At 41.9% G+C, this 21,717-nt stretch overlaps 1 long non-coding RNA gene across 1 annotated transcript; it reads right to left on the bottom strand.

Moving 5' to 3' along the window:
• Nucleotides 1-1,380: 1,380 nt before the first annotated feature.
• On the bottom strand, nucleotides 1,381-19,360 carry LOC132144817 (uncharacterized). Its single transcript, XR_009434414.1, has 2 exons — nucleotides 19,306-19,360; nucleotides 1,381-2,142 (listed from the first exon to the last, which is right to left on the bottom strand). It is a non-coding gene; the product is annotated as an uncharacterized LOC132144817 (long non-coding RNA).
• Nucleotides 19,361-21,717: the final 2,357 nt, after the last annotated feature.

The raw sequence follows: 21,717 nt of genomic DNA, 5'->3' as shown, positions 1-21,717 counted from the left end.
TCTAATTTTCTCTTCCATTTCTTCTTCCATAGCTTGTACTTGTGCTACAATATCACTATCTTTCCTCCTCTTTTTTCCTAATCCTTCCTCAAACCAGGTTTTATCTTCCTGATTAGCTTTCATTTTTTCTAATGCTGTACATGCTTGCCTGTAACAATCAAGATGCAAACTTTCTGCAATTTCCTTTCTGGGTTGCCTCTGTGTTTTTACAGCTTGTTCCTCTCTATCATCCATCTCTATCTGCCCTTCTAACTCTAGTTCTCCTGTTACTTCCACTGTTCCCTTGAGTATTGGGAACTTTCCTTGTACTGGCAAATAGGGGGGAGGCTCTGAAAATAACTTTTCTTTTCTCATGTTATCTTTCTCTGCCCCCTTCAGGATTTTCCTAGCCTGTTTTATACTCTTCAACATATCCTCACCTTCCTTTTTAAACAGGGCAATTACTTCTTTCTCTTTTCCCTCTTTGTTTCTCTTTTCATATTGATGCTTTTAGTTTTATAGTTTTTTTATCAGAGTTTCCATTTCCTCACACAATGCCACATCAAATGTCCCTTCCTTTGGCCATTTTGTCATCATATTTTTTGTTCTCTTCTGCCATTTTTTTTAGATTTTGTTTATTTGCTCTTTACACAGTGGATATTTTAATCCAATTATTTCCACTGGTGTGGCTGCCATATCTTTATTTATATTATTACCATCAAAAATCAACTTTTTAGTTTTATATAGTAACTTGGTTACAATCTCTTCTTTTACTTTCACTTAATTTAACTATTTTTTTTACCAATTTCACCCTACTTTTTATTCTTTACTGTGTGTCATACTTCTTTGAATTTAGTTTTTTATTTTGTCTGATACATTTACACCTTTTTTATATTATTTGACTGTCTATTTTATTTGCTCTATTTTATTATCACTTTTTAGATAACAATTTCTAACAATAATTCTTTATTTTTTACTTCTCTTTCCTTTTTTGTCCACCCATGTAATACAACTTTAATGTAGACACTTCATCCCTTGCTCCCACTCCCACTGCACTGGGCTCAAACAATTTTCCCCCCTTTCACACAAACATCCCAAATGCAAAAACCTATTATAGATCTTGATTCAAACTTTATTGATACTATTTTCCTAAACTCATTCACACTTTCTACACTCTTTATTGAGCCAGAGTGCTTATTCGTGCATACTTTTTCCCTTTATCTAAGGGATAATCAGTCATTATTTGTCCTTTTATTATCAAGGCTCATCAAATATTCATCCCTCTCAAGTGGATACTAGTTGCGTCCAACTCCACCCAGCCACCCTGAAGTGACGTTCCAAGAATGGTGCGCAACTTTTACCCACCCAATACGGAATTTATTTGTTCATACATTCATCATCGTTCACACATTCATTCGTCCGGACACAGTTACATCCACACAACAAAACACCGCTCTTCCTAGAGCGTCCTTAAGGGCCCACATATTCTGACCTTTGAGACCTTTCACTTTATACTTTCTCAAAGCGGTATCCGTGGGGCTTTTCCTCGAGATTCCTTAACTAATTTGCTTCTCCATTTATTACTGTCCTTCCTAAGCCCAGTTCTCCAATAAACACAGACCATTGCATACAATGTCTTTCTGCCTACACCATCTTTGTTTTAAATCAAGGTTACCTTCCAAGGCTTTCCTATTAATAAACCAAATATGTGCATGCAGTTATTTCTTCTGGAGTAAAACCCCTTTTTCAATTTAGATATCCTATTATTTTTCTAAATTTGGAAGAGCAGATTTTAAGTGTCCTTACCACTCAGAACTGACCTCAACCAACACAAACAAATTTTATAAGCAAAAATGCTTACCTTATTTTATGGTGGCCACCCGGTTGTGTTGATCATCGGTCAGCTCAAAAGCGGTTGTCCACTCTGTTGCTCTTTTCCAGTCCCATCTGGGGTGCCAAATCTGTGGTGTCGTCTGCCGGTTCTCCGAAGAATCACACTCAGTAAGGGATTTTTCTCTCAGAAGAAAAGACATTATTTTAAAGAAAATAAAGTGAGAGTCCTTGCAAGGAGATCTCCCGAATGTTATTTGGTATCTCCTTATATACACTGTATGGGGCGGTTCCACATAGTCAAACTTTTCCTTATGATTACAATTTTAATACCTCCCTAGAGAGGAGAGGCCCCCTGCTTGATTTATTCTAAAGAAAGGCCCTGTATGTATGTCTGACCATATGTTTCTCATCAGTTTTGTACATTCCAGCACGTAGCTTTCTATTACCTATAAGTTTATAATGGAGTAATAGCTAGCAACAAAAATGGCTAGATTCACATTGATTATATACTTGATTAATTAAAATCTTACTAGTAATAATCTTCCACACCAGCCCATCTGTCTGTGGGTGATAGACACTTGTTCGAATCGATTTAATGCCCAATAACTCGTAGAGCTCGCGAATAGTACGTGACATAAACACCGTGCCCTGATCGGTGAGGATCTCCTTCGGAATCCCCACCCGGGAGATTAATTGAAACAGTGCGCTCGCAACACTTTTAGCAGAAATAGTGCGGAGAGGCACTGATTCAGGATATCGCATTGCATAGTCCACCAGAACTAATGCAAAGCGATGTCCTCGCGCTGACCGCTCTAATGGCCTGATGAGGTCCATACCAATTTGTTCGAAGGGGACCTGCATTAAAGTTAAGGGGCACAATGGTGCTTTTGGGGTGGCCGGTGGATTCACCAACTGACATTCACGACAAGACGTTCACCATCTGTGCACATTCTCGTGAATGCCCGGCCAAAAGAAACGGGCCATGAGATGGTTTAGTGTAGCCGTTTGCCCTAAAAGCCCGGCCATTGGATTACAATGAGCCGCCTGGAAAAGCATTTCCCAACGGCTTCTAGGTATCAGTAACTGGGTTGTATCTTGTTTTGTCTGGGCGTCGTGGGTCACCCGATACAACTTATCTTTTAAAATTGAAAAATAAGGATAGGAGAGCGGTTGATCAGGGTGAAGAAGCTGCCCGTCAATAGAACGAACCTGATCAAAGGCGTTTTTCAGCGTTTTATCCCGGGACTGTTCCAGGGGAAAATCATCGCGCTCAGGAAGGATGTTCCGCTCCAGAGCAGTCTGTTCCCCTGAGACAGGCTCCGGAGGTTCCGGTTCAGCCTCTCCCAACTGCGCAACCGCTACTCTAACCTTCTCTCTTTTCCCCCAAGAGAAATCCGCACATAAATATTCCAATAATTTATTAAACGAGGGCCAATTAGTACCCAAAATTATTGGATGCCGGAGCTGCGGATTAACTGCCACCTCTATTCTATGCTTTTCTTCCCTGAATTGAATATCCACAGGCAAAATAGGATAATTCACCACTTCCCCGTGTACACACCGAACCTTAACCATGCGGCTATTATCCAATGCCCTCGGATGGATCAGACTTTGATGGATGGAGGATTGGTTACATCCTGAATCCACCAAAGCCTGATATGTACCCCCCTTGATACTCACTGGTATTTGGTATAGGCCAGCTTGATCGAGGGCAGCCTGTGGCGCATCGGGGCGCGGATCAATGTCCCCACCTCCATCAATGGACATCTATCAATGAAATGTCCTTGGTCCCTGCAGCGCCAACAGACCGGCCCAGACTTTACCGCCGTCCCGGCAGCAGGAAGTGGGTCAAGTGATTGGCGTGGAGAGAGTGGAGAGGGTATGGGTTGTGTGAAGAGTCCCGTGGGCGAAATCCCTCCCCTGGGAGGAGCCCGGGGTGCCGCTGCTGGCTCGGCTGCATAACCCGTCCTCCACCTGGGCGCTGGCTTCGGCGGAAGCCCTCCACGGGACCTAGGAAGAGGGACAGGTTTGGAGAGAGAGAGGGGAGGGGAAGGGAGAGAGAGAGAGATGCCGATGGTAAGGGATTGCGACCCCTGAACACGCCACCATTTGGTCCTCCACCAGCTGGATGGCCTGGTTCAGAGACGTCGGGCGGTGGCACTGGACCCACTGCGCCGTCTTTCTTGGCAGCTTGGCCACGAACTGCTCCAGCACCACGTGATCGATCACATCCTCAACGTCGCTACTGTCGGCCATCAACCACTTGCGGCAGGAGTCCCGGAGCTGCTTTGCCCTTACGAAGGGCTGGCCAGACTCTTCCAGGGTCAGGGTCCTGAACCTCTGGCGATGTTGCTCCGGGGTCCGACTGACCCGCTGGAGGATGACACGCTTGAGGTCCCGGTAGACCAGGAGGTTTTGGACTGGCAGTTGGTGGGCGGCTACCTGCGCTTCTCCTGACAGAAGAGGGATGAGTCGCATGGGCTAGTCCCCGGGGGGCCTTCCTCGAGCCTCTGCCGATTTCTCAAGGAGATCCAGGAAGGCCTCCGGATCGTCCTGAGGCCCCATTTTGTTGAGCAGCAGAGGAGATGTACTGTCCTTGGACGAGGGGATGGCCCGGACCTCCCGGTCTATCCAGCTCCGGAACAGCTCGCGGTCTTCATGCTGGGACGTTTGTCCTGCTCCTCCTTGATCGCCAGCATGTGCTGATAAGACCCGCGAGCGACTGGATGATGTCCGCAAATGGTGTGCCTGACGGGGACTGCATGGCGGCAGTGATCTTCCTCCTTCCCAGGTTTGGGCACCAGTGTGATAAGGTTCGACACAGTTATGAACAGGAAGGAAGAAGACAGGGGTCGGCTTGTTGCTGGGACGCTCGTTTTTATTTCCAATAATAAAACAATACTGCGCCTCAAGCACGATCAGTGTGCCCTTTGCACAATATTACTCAAATAACTCAGACTTCTGGTCGTTGTCACTCCCGAGCGTCGTCACGAGGTCCCAGCTTGTGTCTCTCCGGCTTATATCCGGTCTCTCCACGCCAATTACTGAAATCAAACACACGTGTTCGTTATTTGCACTTGACCTACTTACGCCTCGCTCTGCTCCATCGTCTCTCTCCCGTTACAGACTCTGCCAAACCACGCCCCCCTCGCCACAACTTTATTTGTCCTTCCGAAAGTAGATGCATTTAGGGATCTTTAAGATTACTTACAACAGACAGCAACGCATTTTATGGACGACCGTTTTGTGAACCTAGGAGAGGGGTGATTCTGACTTTGCTACGACAATCTGGTCACTCACATCACAGTGGAGTCAGTTGTCTTAACCGTCCGTGGCTTATGTACTGCAAACACATACAAGCTTCATCACTGTGTCTGTCACACCACTCTTTCGGGCTTGAACTGATGGTAAAACTAAGGGCATTATTAATTATCTTTACATTTATTTTGAAAGATGCTTCCGGTGTCATACTCACTTGCGGTGTTCGGGCTGTCACAATGCACTGGGTCAGTTGGCCAATCAGAGCAGACTGCGCTTGTCAGAAGGAGGGACTTTGTAGAAAACAAAGAATTTGAGAGAGGCAGGGCATAGAGGACCTTGGAAAGGGTTTTGGTTGGAAAGTGTTTTCTCTACTTCCTGTTGGCCTTCTGTAGCTAATCGTAGCTCCGTGTAGCTGTTTTTATTTTATTTTTTTCTCTAGAATCTCTATCTTACTATCACTCTCTGTTTTTTAAAGTGGTAAAATATAACTTAATTCACACCATATTTCTGATATTATCGATCAATCTTATCAGATTTGAATCGTTCATTTTTATTTTATATCCGTGAGTGCAGTACACCTGCAAATCGTTAGCACTCGTTAACTTGTCATTAGCAGTTTTCTTTTCTCCTCTCCTCTCTCTCGCTCCAGTTTTTCACAAGTTCATCAAACAACCGCAGTAAGAATATTTCATCAAACACGGTGAGTAATGGCTTCTCCTGCTATTGTTATTTGCACCTCTTGCCACATGTACAGTTTATCTATCTCTGTCGCTGATGAGGGATTCACATGTGATAAATGCAGGGAAATAGTTAGGCTGACAGAGAAGCTTTCAGAATTAGAGACACGCATCCAAACTTTAATTGAGGACAGTAAGAATGTTAGGGCTCTAGATACGGCTTTGGATGCGTCTAGCTCAGGGATTCCTGTACATTGTTCGGTTCCGGAAACAGAGCCCCTGCAGCAGGGCAACTGGGTGACGGTGAGGCAGCGTAGTCATGGGTCGAAACACCGCTCTTCTGTTCCGATCAAAACATTAAACAGGTTCTCCCCACTCAGTGATGCACCCACTGAGAAACCTGATGAAAGTGCTCTAGTTATTGGTGATTCTATTGTACGGAACGTGAATATAGAGACACCAGCCACCATAGTCAAATGTTTACCGGGAGCCAGAGTGCCTGACATCTTGGCAAATTTAAAAGTGCTGGCTAATGCTAAACGTAAATACAGTAAGATTGTTATTCATGCCGGCGCTAATGATGTTCAACTTCGCCAGTCGGAGATCACTAAAAATAACATTAAAGAGGTGTGTGAACTTGCAAGCACGATGTCAGACACTGTAATATGCTCTGGTCCCCTCCCTGCTTACAGTGGTGATGAGATGCATAGCAGATTGTCATCACTCAATGGCTGGATGTCTAAGTGGTGCCCACAGAATAACATAGTGTGCAAAAGGCGATAAAGAGAGCAACAGAGTGCTGCTGCATTGAATCTGTTGAGGACTTTGATTTTGAAATACGCGCATCACGTATCGGTACGTGTGCGTGCATACGTGCAGACGTCAGTATGAACCAATTGACAGTCTGTGTCTGTGACATTTAGCGATCGGTCTCTCTGCATAACGAGTGCCAGAAACTACCAGGACTTATTTAACATTCAACAATGATAAGCCATGGTTTACAGTAAAACTCAGACACCTTCGTCAGGCCAAAGAGGATGCCTACAGAAATGGGGACAGGGTCTTGTACAATCAGGCCAGGAACACACTGAACAAAGAGATTAGAGCGGCTAAAAAGACCTATGCTAAAAAGTTGGAAGACCAGTTTACTTCCAACGACTCTACTTCAATTTGGAGAGGACTGAGAGCCATCACAAACTACAAGACACCATCCCCTTGCACTGAGGCTAATCAACGACTTGCTAACGACCTGAATGCGTTTTATTGTAGATTTGAAACCCCCAACACCCACTCTGACCATCTCCCTACACAACCATTAACACCTCCTGCAATCCCCCTCTCCATACCTCCTGCTCTTCAAATCTGTGAAGATGATGTGCGCCAGGTCTTCAAGAAAAACAAAAGAAGAAAAGCACCAGGCCCAGATGGCGTTACACCAGCCTGTCTGAAAATCTGTGCTGACCAGCTGGCCCCCATCTTTTCACAGATCTTCAACAGATCTCTGGAGTTGTGTGAAGTGCCTTCCTGCTTCAAACGCTCCACCATAATCCCCATTCCAAAGAAACCCAAGATAACAGGACTTAACGACTACAGACCTGTGGCTCTAACGTCTGTCGTCATGAAGTCGTTTGAAAAACTGGTTCTGGCTTATCTGAAGGACATCACTGGACCCTTACTGGACCCCCTGCAGTTTGCGTACCGAGCAAACAGGTCCGTGGATGATGCAATCAACATGGCATTGCACTTCATCCTGCAACATCTGGACAAAACAGGGACTTATGTGAGGATCCTGTTTGTGGACTTTAGTTCGGCTTTCAACACCATCATCCCAACAACCCTCCAGACCAAACTGACCCAGCTCTCTGTTCCTAGCTCTATCTGTCAGTGGATCACCAGCTTTCTGACAGATAGGCAACAGTTAGTGAGACTGGGGAAATTCATGTCAAACAGCTGCTCCACCAACACTGGTGCCCCTCAGGGATGTGTTCTCTCCCCTCTGCTCTTCTCCCTGTACACCAACGACTGCACCTCTAAAGACCCCTCTGTCAAGCTCCTGAAGTTTGCAGACGACACTACAGTCATCGGCCTCATCCAGGACGGTGTCGAGTCTGCTTACAGACAGGAGGTTGAGCAGCTGGCTGTCTGGTGCAGTCTTAACAACCTGGAGCTGAACACGCTCAAAACAGTGGAGATGACTGTGGACTTTAGGAGAAACCCCCCTGCACTTTCCCCACTCACCATCATGAACAGCACTGTGGCTGCAGTGGAGTCATTCAGATTCCTGGGAACCACCATCTCTCAGGACCTGAAGTGGGACAATCACATTGGCTCCATTGTGAAAAAAGCCCAACAAAGGTTGTACTTCCTTCGCCAGCTGAGGAAGTTTAACCTGCCACAGGAGCTGCTGAAACAGTTCTACTCAGCCGTCATTGAGTCAGTCCTGTGTACTTCAATTACTGTCTGGTTTGGTTCAGCTACAAAATCAGATATCAGAAGTCTACAGAGAACTGTTCGGACTGCTGAAAGGATTATTGGTGCTCCCCTGCCCACCCTCCAAGAACTGTACACATCCAGAGTGAGGAAAAGGACTCAGAAAATCACTCTGGATCCCTCACATCCAAGTCACCCCATCTTTGAACTTTTGCCATCTGGCCGGCGCCTCAGAGCCGCAAATACAAGAACAGCAAGGCACAAGAATAGTTTCTTCCCCCAGGCAATCTACCTCATGAACAGTTAAATGTTTCCCACTTAAACTTATGCTTATGCAAAAATGTGCAATATCCTTATATTTATTTGTTACCCCTCCATCCTAGAACATTCCTGCATCTCACTCATTCCTATTCCATTATCATTTATAGCACAATTGTTTATACACTTATTTATTTGCCAATTTGTAATTCTCCCGTAATTTTTTTTTTTTTTTTTTTTTTTTTTTTTTTCTGTGTGTTGTTGTGTGTCTGTTTACTGGAAGCTTATGTCACTAAAACAAATTCCTTGTATGCGCAAGCATACTTGGCAATAAAGCTCTTTCTGATTCTGATTTCTGATTCTGAAACGTTCATTATCATTTATCAGCCTCAGCTTGACTGTGTTTGTGCCGTGTGCGTCCTGTAGGAGTGAGTAACAATCGTTTTACACTGTTGTTTGGTTTATAGTTGTTTGTTAGTTGTGACGCAGTTATTGCACGAGATGTGCTGCGTCTGAGGTAGTTATGATTGCAGTTGAAGTTACAATGTTAACACCCATATTATAGATCATGTAGATATCAGTGAATGTGTTGTTATATTCAGTGTTTCTACTATTGTATTACAGCCTGAGGGGAGCAGCCTATAATGTATGTCAATATGTTAGTTTATTATGTTAATTACTCATGCGCGTAATTTGCACGGGGGTTACGGGGGTCATGACCCCCCCAAAAATCAGATCCAGCTAATATAACCTCCCCAATATCATCACATCATTCAGATTAAAATAGATATGAAATATTCAGAATGAATACTTTTGTTCATTTTCTTTATTAATTTCATTTGCCAGCAAGAAAGATAGTATCATATTTTAAATAATCTGTAATGTACCCCCCGCCCACCGCACCGATTTGGTATTACCAAAGTCTCTGGTATTACCCAACCCGCTTTCTGTACCAAGTTTGTTCACTATTTTGCGCAGTCGATGGGATGAATGGTTGGAGAAAGCTGACGGAAAGATGAAAAGGACACTGAAAGGCAGCCAGACAACGATTTTTTATTGTTTGTCGACACCAGCCAAAAAAAAAGAAAAAAGAAAAAAAAAAGAAAAACGAAAAATCCAGACCAAACGGAGGTACCCTTAAGTTAGCTGTTAAGTTAGCTCAGCGTTTCTCAAAGTGTGGGGAATAGAAACATGACAAACAGGTTTTGTGCCCATCTTTTAAATTCCGTTATTTATTGACCATACACTCAAAACAAAGACACATTTAAATGTAAGCCTTGACGTTACTTAACCTCTTCACACGTAAGTTTAAAAGTATTTCAAGGCTACCGTTATTGATCGTAGTATCGCTTTATGGTTCCCATGGAGACGCGCCATTCATTGCTTGTCACACCGTAGCCACAATAGTGCTGAATGACTGATGATCTGCTTTTATTTCCTTTTTTATTCAAAATTTCACAAATGTGTTAGCTATAGCAGGATATATCTGATTTTCCGATTGTCAAATATGTGCAAGTGGATGTGTTTTGTTGTTCAAACACCTTTATAACGATCGCATTACTTGAGCTGTATGCGCAACGTATTTTAGGTATCTATCTTATTAAAATACCTAAAAAAATACGTACATTATTAGGAATTTACCACCTCTGGTTCAATTTGAGATTATTTTTATTTTTTTTGTTTGTTTGTTTTTTTGTTGTTCTTTTTGCATGGATTTTGCAAAGTGTCAAAATGAATCAAAGCACAACTAGGTTAATGTTAGTCCACACTTGTATTGATGTTATCAGAAGCTAAATGCAAACACAATTATTATTATTTTTTAATCTAATTTTGAGTCTTATTTCATGCAAAGTGATAATATAATTGCACTTTCATTTTCTTTATTTGAAATTTTTTAATGCTGTTATTTGATGTTAAGTTTTTAAAATGTGATGTTAATAAAATACATTTTAACAGTTAAACTTAAAGCCTAGTTTATTAACATTTTGTTGGGGTGATTGGGGACAGGTGGGGCTCGGAACCCTTTCCTACCTCTGAAGTGGGGAATGGCAGAAAAGTTTGAGAAACACTGAGTTAGCTGATGATTTGTTTTGTTGACTGGAGTTGGCTGGCTAGATGTTCGTTTGCCAGTGTCCTATGAGGTAAAGCCAGAGGGTGCCAGGGACTGTGTAGAACCAATGTCACTGAATTGTAACTGCTGCTTGCTCCAATACAGTCACCCGTTTTGGGGGGGATTGCATAATTAAATTATGCAAATTAGCATGTTACCTTTTACACAAGAAAATAATACAATAAATTAATAAATAAATAAATATGCCGCGAGTTTAACCCCCCCAATGGTAGACCCAAAGTTACGCCCTTGTAATTACTGATGTTAGATTCCTGTTCTTTGTGTTTGTAGGAATAAACCACACACATCCACAAACTTGTATGCATATGTCCAGCACATATCTACAATACATCAAGCTCTCATCCTTTGATAATCATTCAGCCTGTCGTGAGTCAAACCAACTGCAGCAAAAGATCACACAGTGGATAGCCTGTACATTTGATTCCCTTCTGGAAGTATATAACTTGCACTTGATTCAGCTTCATCATCTCGATCGTCTCAGATGCTGCCATTACAGAGATTGAACAGAGCTAAGAATATTCATCTAATCTGAGTATTATACAGCAGCCCGTTGACTGAACAAAATACCCAAACCTCTCATCGTGACAGAGGCCATGTCCACCCGGCCTAAGCGTTTAATCAGACAGCCCTCTTATTTGAAAGACTATGAGGTCAGTGCTATGCATTACCAGAGACAGAGTTCAGTGGCACCGCCCACACCAAGAGAAAGCCAAAGCTCACAATCTCATGTGACATGGAATGAGCTTTACCCGCCTCCAGATGATAACTCTTTAAGCTTCGAGGAGAGCTTCCTAGACACTTCCAGACAGTCTTACACCCCTATGCCTAACAGAGCGGAGGGAGTACCACAGAGCAGGTTACTGAGTGAGAGTATGCGGTATGATTCAGTTTCACATCATGATACTAGAGAGGGTAAAATGACAGCCTCAGCCAGAGCGCCATTAGCAGTACAGCGAGATCAGTCCAGAGAGAGATGGCCCATGCCACCCCTTGCTATATCGGATGACTTTCAGGCTTCAGAGGCAGAGGAGCCTAATGAAGAGTTACCTCCCCCGCCGTGGCCTACAACAGATTACCCTCCGATGTGTGCAGTTGGTGAAGAAATGCGAGTGATCAATGTCTTGGATCGGATGATGAGCGAGTTGCAGCTCATGAAAGATAGTGTGGCCTCTAATATCTTGACTCCCACTCATTCTCACTCCACCCCGAGAGTAGTAGGCCCTTCCCAGACTAGGGGAGGGTTTGATCAGTACAATGCCAAGGTTTTTACTCCGAGGCCAGCAACATATTCTACTGTTTCACATCCACCCCCTGTTTATTATTCAGATGTGGGCTCTGCACGGAGGAGTGGAGTCCGACCTGGCATGAATCAGTCATACCCTACTCGAAGTACACATTTCTCCCCTGGGTCAGTGACTCTGGTAGGGGAGTACCGGGGGCCTCCGCCGAAGATTCCCCTTTTCATCCGTAATGACCCGATGGAGTTCTCTCGTCTGAAGTTAGCCCTAACTAATCTGTTATGGCCATCCTCGCCGGGAGAGGTGTCAGGACTTGATACCTCAGAATACAGGAAGCCAATTTCATGTGGAGTGGTATGCAGTGTGGATGGAAAAGAAGCCACTCTAGGCCAGTCATTCTCATCTTGGAAAGCTCTGGTAGAAGCAGTAGCAGAGGAGGCTCATGGGGCGGCTGGCCTGAAGAAGCCCTTGTCTGCAGAGGACTATCGGCAAGCAGAGTTGACGGTTTTCCGTAGAAGTCAATCAGAGTGCTTTGCAGAGGAGCTGAGTCGTCTCAAAGCTGGAAGGATGGTATGTCGGAGTAGCCGGCTCCTTACCCTCTCCCCAGAGCTAGACCCGGTGGAGGGAGTGATTCGAGTAGGAGGTAGACTCCGACGTGCAGAGTTGCTGGACCCAGCGTTCAAACATCCCATTCTTTTGGACCCTTCATATTGGACAACTAAGCTGCTTATCCAGGATTATGATGCACGTTTGTGTCACCCAGGAACAGAGCGGGTCTTCGCAGAAATACGGCGTCACTTCTGGATCTTCCGAGGTAGAGAAGCGATTAAGAGGGTTCAGCATCAATGTCAAGAGTCCAGGAGATGGAAGTCCAGGCCATCAATCCCGAAGATGTCTGATTTACCAGTAGCCCGTTTACGGTTATAAGTGCCTCACCACCCGAGCAGTGCACTTGGACCTCACACACGGGATGGATGCCGACTCCTTTCTGATGAGTCTCAGAAGATTCATTGCCCGCCGAGGGACTCCAGCGGAGCTCTACTCAGACCAGGGTACGAATTTTAGAGTAGGCGAGAAGGAGCTCAGTGAATGCTTCCGCAGTATGTCCTCAGATCTCAGACAACTTCTTGCCAAACAGAAGATTGACTTCCATTTCAATCCTCCTGCCGCACCTCATTTTTGGGGTACGTGGGAGCGGGAAATCAAGTCTGTCAAGGCAGCTTTGTAAACAGTCATAGGAGTTCAGCCAATCTCTGAAGAGGTACTGCACACTGTTCTACTCAAAGTTGAGGCTATCTTAAATTCGAAGCCGCTGGGTTACACCTCGTCTGATGTTGTTGACTTGGATGCTATCACCCCAAATGTTCTCCTCATGGGGCGGCCAGATGGGGCACTGCCTCAAGTAGTGTATCCTAAGAGTGAAGGACTGAGCAGACGAAGATGGCGACATTGCCAAGTTATAGCGGATCACTTCTGGGCCAGGTTCATTCGGAGTTATTTGCCAACCTTGCAGCACAGGCAGAAATGGCATGGAGCCCCAGAGGATCTGGCAGTGGGCTCAGTAGTTCTGTTGATAGACCCACAGTTCCCCAGAGCACTCTGGCCCATTGGTAGAGTAGTTGCAGTACATTGTAGTGCAGATGGTCACGTGAGGTCTGCAGATATCCAAGTCAAGGATAAGGTTTATACCAGACCAGTTGCTCGGCTGATTACTCTTCCAACCATACCTGACTCTGAAGTGGATAAACGATGCACTCCAGGTGCAACAGATTCAACTTAGCCTTTTACAGAGACAAATTGCTCACAATTTGGGGGCGGCTGTGCAAAAGGCGATAAAGAGAGCAACAGAGTGCTGCTGCATTGAATCTGTTGAGGACTTTGATTTTGAAATACGCGCATCACGTATCGGTACGTGTGCGCGCATACGTGCAGACGTCAGTATGAACCAATTGACAGTCTGTGTCTGTGACATTTAGCGATCGATCTCTCTGCATAACGAGTGCCAGAAACGTTCATTATCATTTATCAGCCTCAGCTTGACTGTATTTGTGCCGTGTGCGTCCTGTAGGAGTGAGTACCGATCGTTTTACACTGTTGTTTGGTTTATAGTTGTTTGTTAGTTGTGACGCAGTTATTGCACGAGATGTGCTGCGTCTGAGGTAGTTATGATTGCAGTTGAAGTTACAATGTTAACACCCATATTATAGATCATGTAGATATCAGTGAATGTGTTGTTATATTCAGTGTTTCTACTATTGTATTACAGCCTGAGGGGAGCAGCCTATAATGTATGTCAATATATTAGTTTATTATGTTAATTACTGATGTTAGATTCCTGTTCTTTGTGTTTGTAGGAATAAACCACACACATCCACAAACTTGTATGCATATCTCCAGCACATATCTACAATACATCAAGCTCTCATCCTTTGATAATCATTCAGCCTGTCGTGAGTCAAACCAACTGCAGTAAAGATCACACAGTGGATAGCCTGTACATTTGATTCCCTTCTGGAAGTATATAACTTGCACTTGATTCAGCTTCATCATCTCGATGTTCTCGGATGCTGCCATTACAGAGATTGAACAGAGCTAAGAATATTCATCTAATCTGAGTATTATACAGCAGCCCGTTGACTGAACAAAATACCCAAACCTCTCATCGTGACCAAGCTCATATTACAGTATTGACATTTAACAACTGCAGTTTATGTAAAGGCTGTCTCCCTCACTAATGTTAATCATCATACTTTATGATTATAAAACATATTGAAACTGATGCTCTGCTCTGCGTGTTCTGACCGACACACCTGGTTCACATAGGTTTCATAGACAATTGGACGAGCTTTTGGGGCAGACCTGACCTGTTGAAAAGAGAGGGTCTTCATACCTCCCGAGGTGGCGCCACTCTTCTCTCTAGAAATATGGCAAATAGTCTTAGAGTTTATACTTGACTAACTGGGGCCCAGGTCAGGAAGCAGACAGACTGGCTAAACCGACCGTCTGCTAGCTGCCTCCCGTCACAGAGGTCAGTTAATTCTCAGCACATAGAGACTTTTTCATCTAGATATCACACTATAGAGACTGTGTCTGTTCCCTGAACTAGAAAATACAAAAAACGTCCAAACCAAGTTAAGATTAACAATTTAATTGAGGTTCAACAAATAAAAAACAGAAGCAATATGGATAAACAAATGATAAAGTTTGGCTTATTGAATATCAGATCCCTTTCTACAAAAACACTTTTTGTAAATAATATGATCACTGATCATAATATAGATGTACTCTGTTTGACAGAAACCTGGCTAAAACCTGATGATTACATTATTTTAAATGAGTCCACCCCCCAAGATTACTGTTATAAACATGAGCCGTGTCTAAAAGGCAACGTTTTCAGGATTTTTCAGAGGGCAGGCTTCAAGTATAACTCATTTGAAGTAATGGTGCTTCATATAACATTATCCAGAGAAACAAATGTTAATGATAAATCCCCTGTTATGTTTGTACTGGCTACTGTATACAGGCCACCAGGGCACCATACAGACTTTATTAAAGAGTTTGGTGATTTTACATCCGAGTTAGTTCTGGCCGCAGATAAAGTTTTAATAGTTGGTTATTTTAATATCCATGTTGATAATGAAAAAGATGCATTGGGATCAGCATTTATAGACATTCTGAACTCTATTGGTGTTACACAACACGTTTCAGGACCTACTCATTGTTGAAATCATACTCTAGATTTAATACTGTCACATGGAATTGATGTTGATAGTGTTGAAATTATTCAGCCAAGTGATGATATCTCAGATCATTATTTAGTTCTGTGCAACTTCATATAGCCAAAATTGTAAATTCTACTTCTTGTTACAAGTATCGAAGAACCATCACTTCTACCACAAAAAAGTGCTTTTTAAGTTATCTTCATGATGTATACAAATTCCTTAGCATATCCAAAACCTCAGAACAACTTGATGATGGAACAGAAACTATGGACTCTCTCTTTTTTAGCACTTTAAATAAAGTTGCTCCTTTACGCTCAAGGAAGGTTAAGGAAAACAGTTTGACACCATGGTATAATGAGCATACTCGCACCCTAAAGAGAGCAGCCCGAAAAATGGAGCGCAGCTGGAGGAAAACCAAACTAGAGGTATTTCGTATTGCTTGGCGGGAAAGTAACCTATCCTACAGAAAAGCATTAAAAACTGCTAGATCCGATTACTTTTCTTCTCTTTTAGAAGAAAACAAACATAACCCCAGGTATTTATTCAATACAGTGGCTAAATTAACGAAAAATAAAGCCTCAACAAGTGTTGACATTTCCCAACACCACAGCAGTAATGACTTTATGAACTACTTTACTTCTAAAATCGATACTATTAGAGATAAAATTGCAACCATTCAGCCATCAGCTACAGTATCACATCAGACAGTGCACTATAGACCCCCAGAGGAACAGTTCCACTCTTTCTCTGCTATAGGAGAGGAAGAATTGTATAAACTTGTTAAATCATCTAAACCAACAACATGTATGTTAGACCCTATACCATCTAAGCTCCTAAAAGAGGTGCTTCCAGAAGTCATAGATCCTCTTCTGACTATTATTAATTCCTCATTGTCATTAGGATATGTCCCCAAAACCTTCAAACTGGCTGTTATTAAGCCTCTCATCAAAAAAACACAACTTGACCCCAAATAACTAGTTAATTATAGACCAATCTCGAATCTCCCTTTTCTGTCCAAGAAACTAGAAAAGGTGGCATCCTCAAAATTAAATTCCTTCTTAGAGAAAAATGGTATATGTGAGGATTTCCAGTCAGGATTTAGACCGTATCATAGTACTGAGACTGCTCTTCTTAGAGTTACAAATGATCTGCTCTTATCATCTGATCGTGGGTGTATTTCTCTATTAGTTTTATTGGATCTTAGTGCTGCATTTGACACAATTGACCACAACATTCTTTTGCATAGACTTGAACACTTTGTTGGCATCAGTGGAAGTGCATTAGCATGGTTTAAATCGTACTTATATGACCGCCAACAGTTCGTAGCAGTGAATGAAGATGTATCATATCGATCACAAGTGCAGTATGGAGTACCTCAAGGCTCAATACTAGGGCCGCTACTCTTCACGCTTTATATGTTACCCTTGGGAGATATAATCAGGAAATATGGTGTTAGCTTTCCCTGTTATGCTGATGATACTCATCTCTATATTTCTTAACGGCCCGGTGAAACACACCAATTTGAAAAACGAATGGAATGCATAGTCGATATAAAAAACTGGATGACAAGTAATTTCTTACTGTTAAATTCTGAAAAAACAGAGGTGTTAAATATAGGACCTAAAAACTCCGCTAGTAATAACCTAGAACACTGTCTAAGACTTGATGGTTGCTCTGTCAATTCTTCGGCATCAGTTAGGAACCTAGGTGTGCTATTTGATCGCAATCTTCCCTTAGAAAGCCACGTTTCTAGCATTTGTAAAACTGCATTTTTCCATCTCAAAAATATATCTAAATTATGGCCTATGCTCTCAATGTCAAATGCAGAAATGTTAATCCATGCATTTATGACCTCAAGGTTAGATTATTGTAATGCTTTATTGGGTGGTTGTTCTGCACGCTTAATAAACAAACTACAGCTAGTCCAAAATGCAGCAGCAAGAGTTCTTACTAGAACCAGGAAGTTTGACCATATTAGCCCGGTCCTGTCAACACTGCACTGGCTCCCTATCAAACATCGTATAGATTTTAAAATATTGCTTATTACTTATAAAGCCCTGAATGGTTTAGCACATCAGTATTTGAATGAGCTCCTTTTACATTATAATCCTCTACGTCTGCTACGTTCTCAAAACTCAGGCAATTTGATAATACCTAGAATATCAAAATCAACTGCGGGCGGCAGATCCTTTTCCTATTTGGCGCCTAAACTCTGGAATAACCTAGCTTACATTGTTCGGGAGGTAGACACACTCTTGCAGTTTAAATCTAGATTAAAGACCCATCTCTTTAACCTGGTTTACACATAACATACTAATATGCTTTTAAAATCCAAATCCGTTAAAGGATTTTTAGGCTGCATTAATTAGGTAAACCGGAACCGGAAACACTTCCCATAACACCCTATGTACTTGCTACATCATTAGAAGAATGGCATCTGGCAGAGCCCCAGATACAGATCCCCTGTAAAGACCTTGTCTCAGAGGACCACCAGGACAACACCACAGGAAACAGATGATTCTTCTGCACAATCTGACTTTGCTGCAGCCTGGAATTGAACTACTGGTTTCGTCTGGTCAGAGGAGAACTGGCCCCCCAACTGAGCCTGGTTTCTCCCAAGGTTTTTTTCTCCATTCTGTCACAGATGGAGTTTCAATTCCTTGCCGCTGTCGCCTTTGGCTTGCTTAGTTGGGGTCACTTCATCTACAGCGATATCGTTGACTTGATTGCAAATAAATGCACAGACACTATTTAACTAAACAGAGATGACATCACTGAATTCAATGATGAACTGCCTTTAACTATCATTTTGCATTGTTGACACACTGTTTTCCTAATGAATGTTGTTCAGTTGCTTTGACGCAATGTATTTTGTTTAAAGCGCTATATAAATAAAGGTGATTTGACTTGACTTGACCTACATTAATGTTTTTTTTATTATTATTAAAGCATGTCACCATATTCTGTTACACTAAATACACAAAATAATGCTCTTTAAAAAAGCATCAGATAAACCCGTTAAAGTTGTCCAAATGAAGTTCTTCGCAATGCATATTACTAATCAAAAGTTACATTTTTATATATTTATGAACTCTATTTCATTATCTACATCAATATTAAAATCAGTGGTGTAGCTACAGGTGGGCACGTCTTATTTTGTAGTGACTTTATATATTTATTAAAGATTTTCATGGTCACTTACAGGTAGTTTCTTAGTTTTCCTCTTCCTATATGTGCATACCATGTGCTTATCAAAATTATGATGATTGATTCATCAGTTTCTGTAATTACCACCCACAATGTTATGTTCACGGCATAAGGATATAATAGTAAATTGCATGCATTCATAAAAAACCTTATAGAACACCTGTGGGTGCTGGATTTATGGATAAGACACTTCTGAACCATGCGTATTTGATTGAAGCATCATATTATTATAGGTACAGTGTTTAATCCACTAAGCAGATGCATTCTGTTTCTGTTCTGTCACTTTTCCACTGAATGCTACAGCATGGTACAGTTTGGTACGGTTCACTTTTGGGTGGTTTTCTACTGGGTACAGAACCTAGTGTAGTGTATTTTCATCTGCCATGGATCTGAGGAATCACACAGTCTCAGGGTTTTGTTTCCAGAAGAAAGACTTTATTTCAGAGAGAAACGAAGCCGAGATGTTCTCTGTGAGAACATCTCCCGATTGCTCGTTGCCATGTCATTATATACCGTATACAGGGCGTTCCAAATAGTCAGACTTTTCCTTATGCTTACAATTTTGATACCTCCCTAGGGAGAAGGGGCCGCTACTTGTTTTTGAATAAAGAAAGGCCCTTTCTGTATGTCTGACCAGATGTTTCTCATCTAGTCTGTACAATCTGGCCACGTAGACAAATTCCTTTCTATACTTAACCCATGGGATTATAATGGAATAATAACTAGCGACAAAAATGGCTAGATTCACATTGATTATACTTGATTCATTAAAATCTTATTAATAAAAATCTTCCACATACCTAGCACTTGGTACTTTTTTTAGCACCACTTCGGTAGCGAACACAACTGTTTTGAATGGGCGCACCTTTTTTAATAACCAAAAAATAGCTGTTTCATTATCTGTTGAGGAAGTAAAGACATTCCTCTCATTGATAGCAGAGGAGAGGTTTCAGCGATAGCTTGATGGGGTGACGTGGAATGAAAACGTTTTCACAAGTCACAGCAGTAGAACCGGTGCAACAATAACAACATATGAATAATCTCGCCCACTCTAAAGCAAGACTAAATTGCAGTGGAAATGCAAACCAAGCCAAGTCAAGCCGTGCCATGCCGTACTGTACTGAGCTGTACTGAGCCGAGTCGTACCATGCAGTGGAAAAGCACCATAAAGTACTTAAGAAAATTACACAAACACATACACAAACAAAACATAAAACTCTGAAATGTCCTGTAAAATTCTTGATTGCAAAGATTCTGCACAATCCTCTTTTTTCTAAGGATGAACCAATAAGCAGAGAATCTCTTATGTATTGAAGCACAATAATAAACACAGTATGAGACAAACAGCCCCAGACCAGCTCTGAACTAGGGGGAGACAGAAAAACGGTCACACAGACAAGTGTCCGAGTCCAGTAGCTGAAAACCAAATTTTTGGTTGAGAATCAAAGTCAGACAGGTGAGAAGGTCAGGTGAGGTACAGACAGACCCAACCAGGCAATCCAAAACTCACAGTCCAGAACAGCCAGACGATGATAACAGCAAAGCAGACCAGAAAGGCGAACAGAACCCTGGGGAATCCAAACTCCAGTATTAATAATAGTCCATTAAGTCAGCAACATAGCCGGTGTTGTCATGCCACTGGGTTGAAATAGCCTATGGATGCTGTCCTTAGGATGCTTGCACTCACAGCAGCCCCACTGTGTTTTATTTATTATTTTCTCGCAGCCCCACTCACAGAGTGCAGCCTGCAGGTAAATGATAGGGTTTCCAACTGTTCAGTATAAAACTAAATCATCCCATATTTAAAGCATCAAAGAAGCTTACCATATAAAGCTATGTAATGCAGTTTGTCCTGTATTTGCAGACATATGAAATAACTATGACAACCAAATTCTCAGTTGATAACTAATCATTCTTTTTGCAAAAATCCTTGTCTTATTTGTGAACGTAGCCATTTGAGGAAGGCTTTAAGACCAAACAAAGTCCTCTGCAAAATTCACAGCGAGCGGAACTAGTGCTAGTGGCACTTGCCTTCACCACTTTGGATTTTGCTAAATTAGTTTGGCCGAATGGATACAACTTTTTGATCATGAGCCCAATATTCAATCTACCTGAAGGAAGACGATGTCTTTCACTAATGTAAGTTAATGCTGTTAATAAGCAATAAAATAAAAAAATAAAAATAAAATAACTTCCAGCATATTCTTAAACTTGGACATTATTATTAAAGAACAAATTCAAAATTTTGAAATAATATGCATTTTCATTTATTCATAGGCTATATAATGGTTGCAATAAAAGTTTAGTTCAAACATTTAAGTGCCAGTGTTTTAAAAAAAATGCTTTATTGACTGAAGTTTCATAGACGTTCAGTTTTGCTTTCAGAGTTCATGCGATTTGTTTGTCATTTTATAGTTTCTAAAAACCTGTGCAGTCAGTACAGTATAGTAAATGGTACAATTTACAAAAAATAAATAAAAAATTGTATGACATTAAAATTATTTTTAGAATAATTTTACATAAATGGGTTAAGCAAAACAAATGTGATTATTTCAGAATAACTTTTTATCCGCAGGCAGGCATACACTGCAGTACAAATATTTTGAGAGTTCCTTATTATGTCCCATATTTGTTAAAAATTTAAATACATCAACTACTGGTGAATGGAGGCCACCATGATCAGAGCTGCTTTTGTTGTGTGTTTTGGGTTTCGTGATAATGGAGATGGAATGTAAATGCACACTTTACTTAACTAATGGAGCGCAGCTGGAGGAAAACAAAACTACAGGTATTTCGTATTGCTTGGCGAGAAAGTAACCTATCCTACAGAAAAAGCATTAAAAACTGCTAGATCCGATTACATTTCTTCTCTTTTAGAAAGAAAACAAACATAACCCCAGGTATTTATTCAACACAGTGGCTAAATTAATGAAAAATAAAGCCTCAACAAGTGTTGACATTTTCCAACATCACAGCAGTAA

The sequence above is a fragment of the Carassius carassius genome, chromosome 8, assembly GCF_963082965.1.
Source record: "Carassius carassius chromosome 8, fCarCar2.1, whole genome shotgun sequence".
NCBI lineage: Eukaryota > Metazoa > Chordata > Actinopteri > Cypriniformes > Cyprinidae > Carassius > Carassius carassius.
Note: the sequence above shows the minus strand (reverse complement) of the source record. Positions and strands in the feature narration are given on the sequence as shown.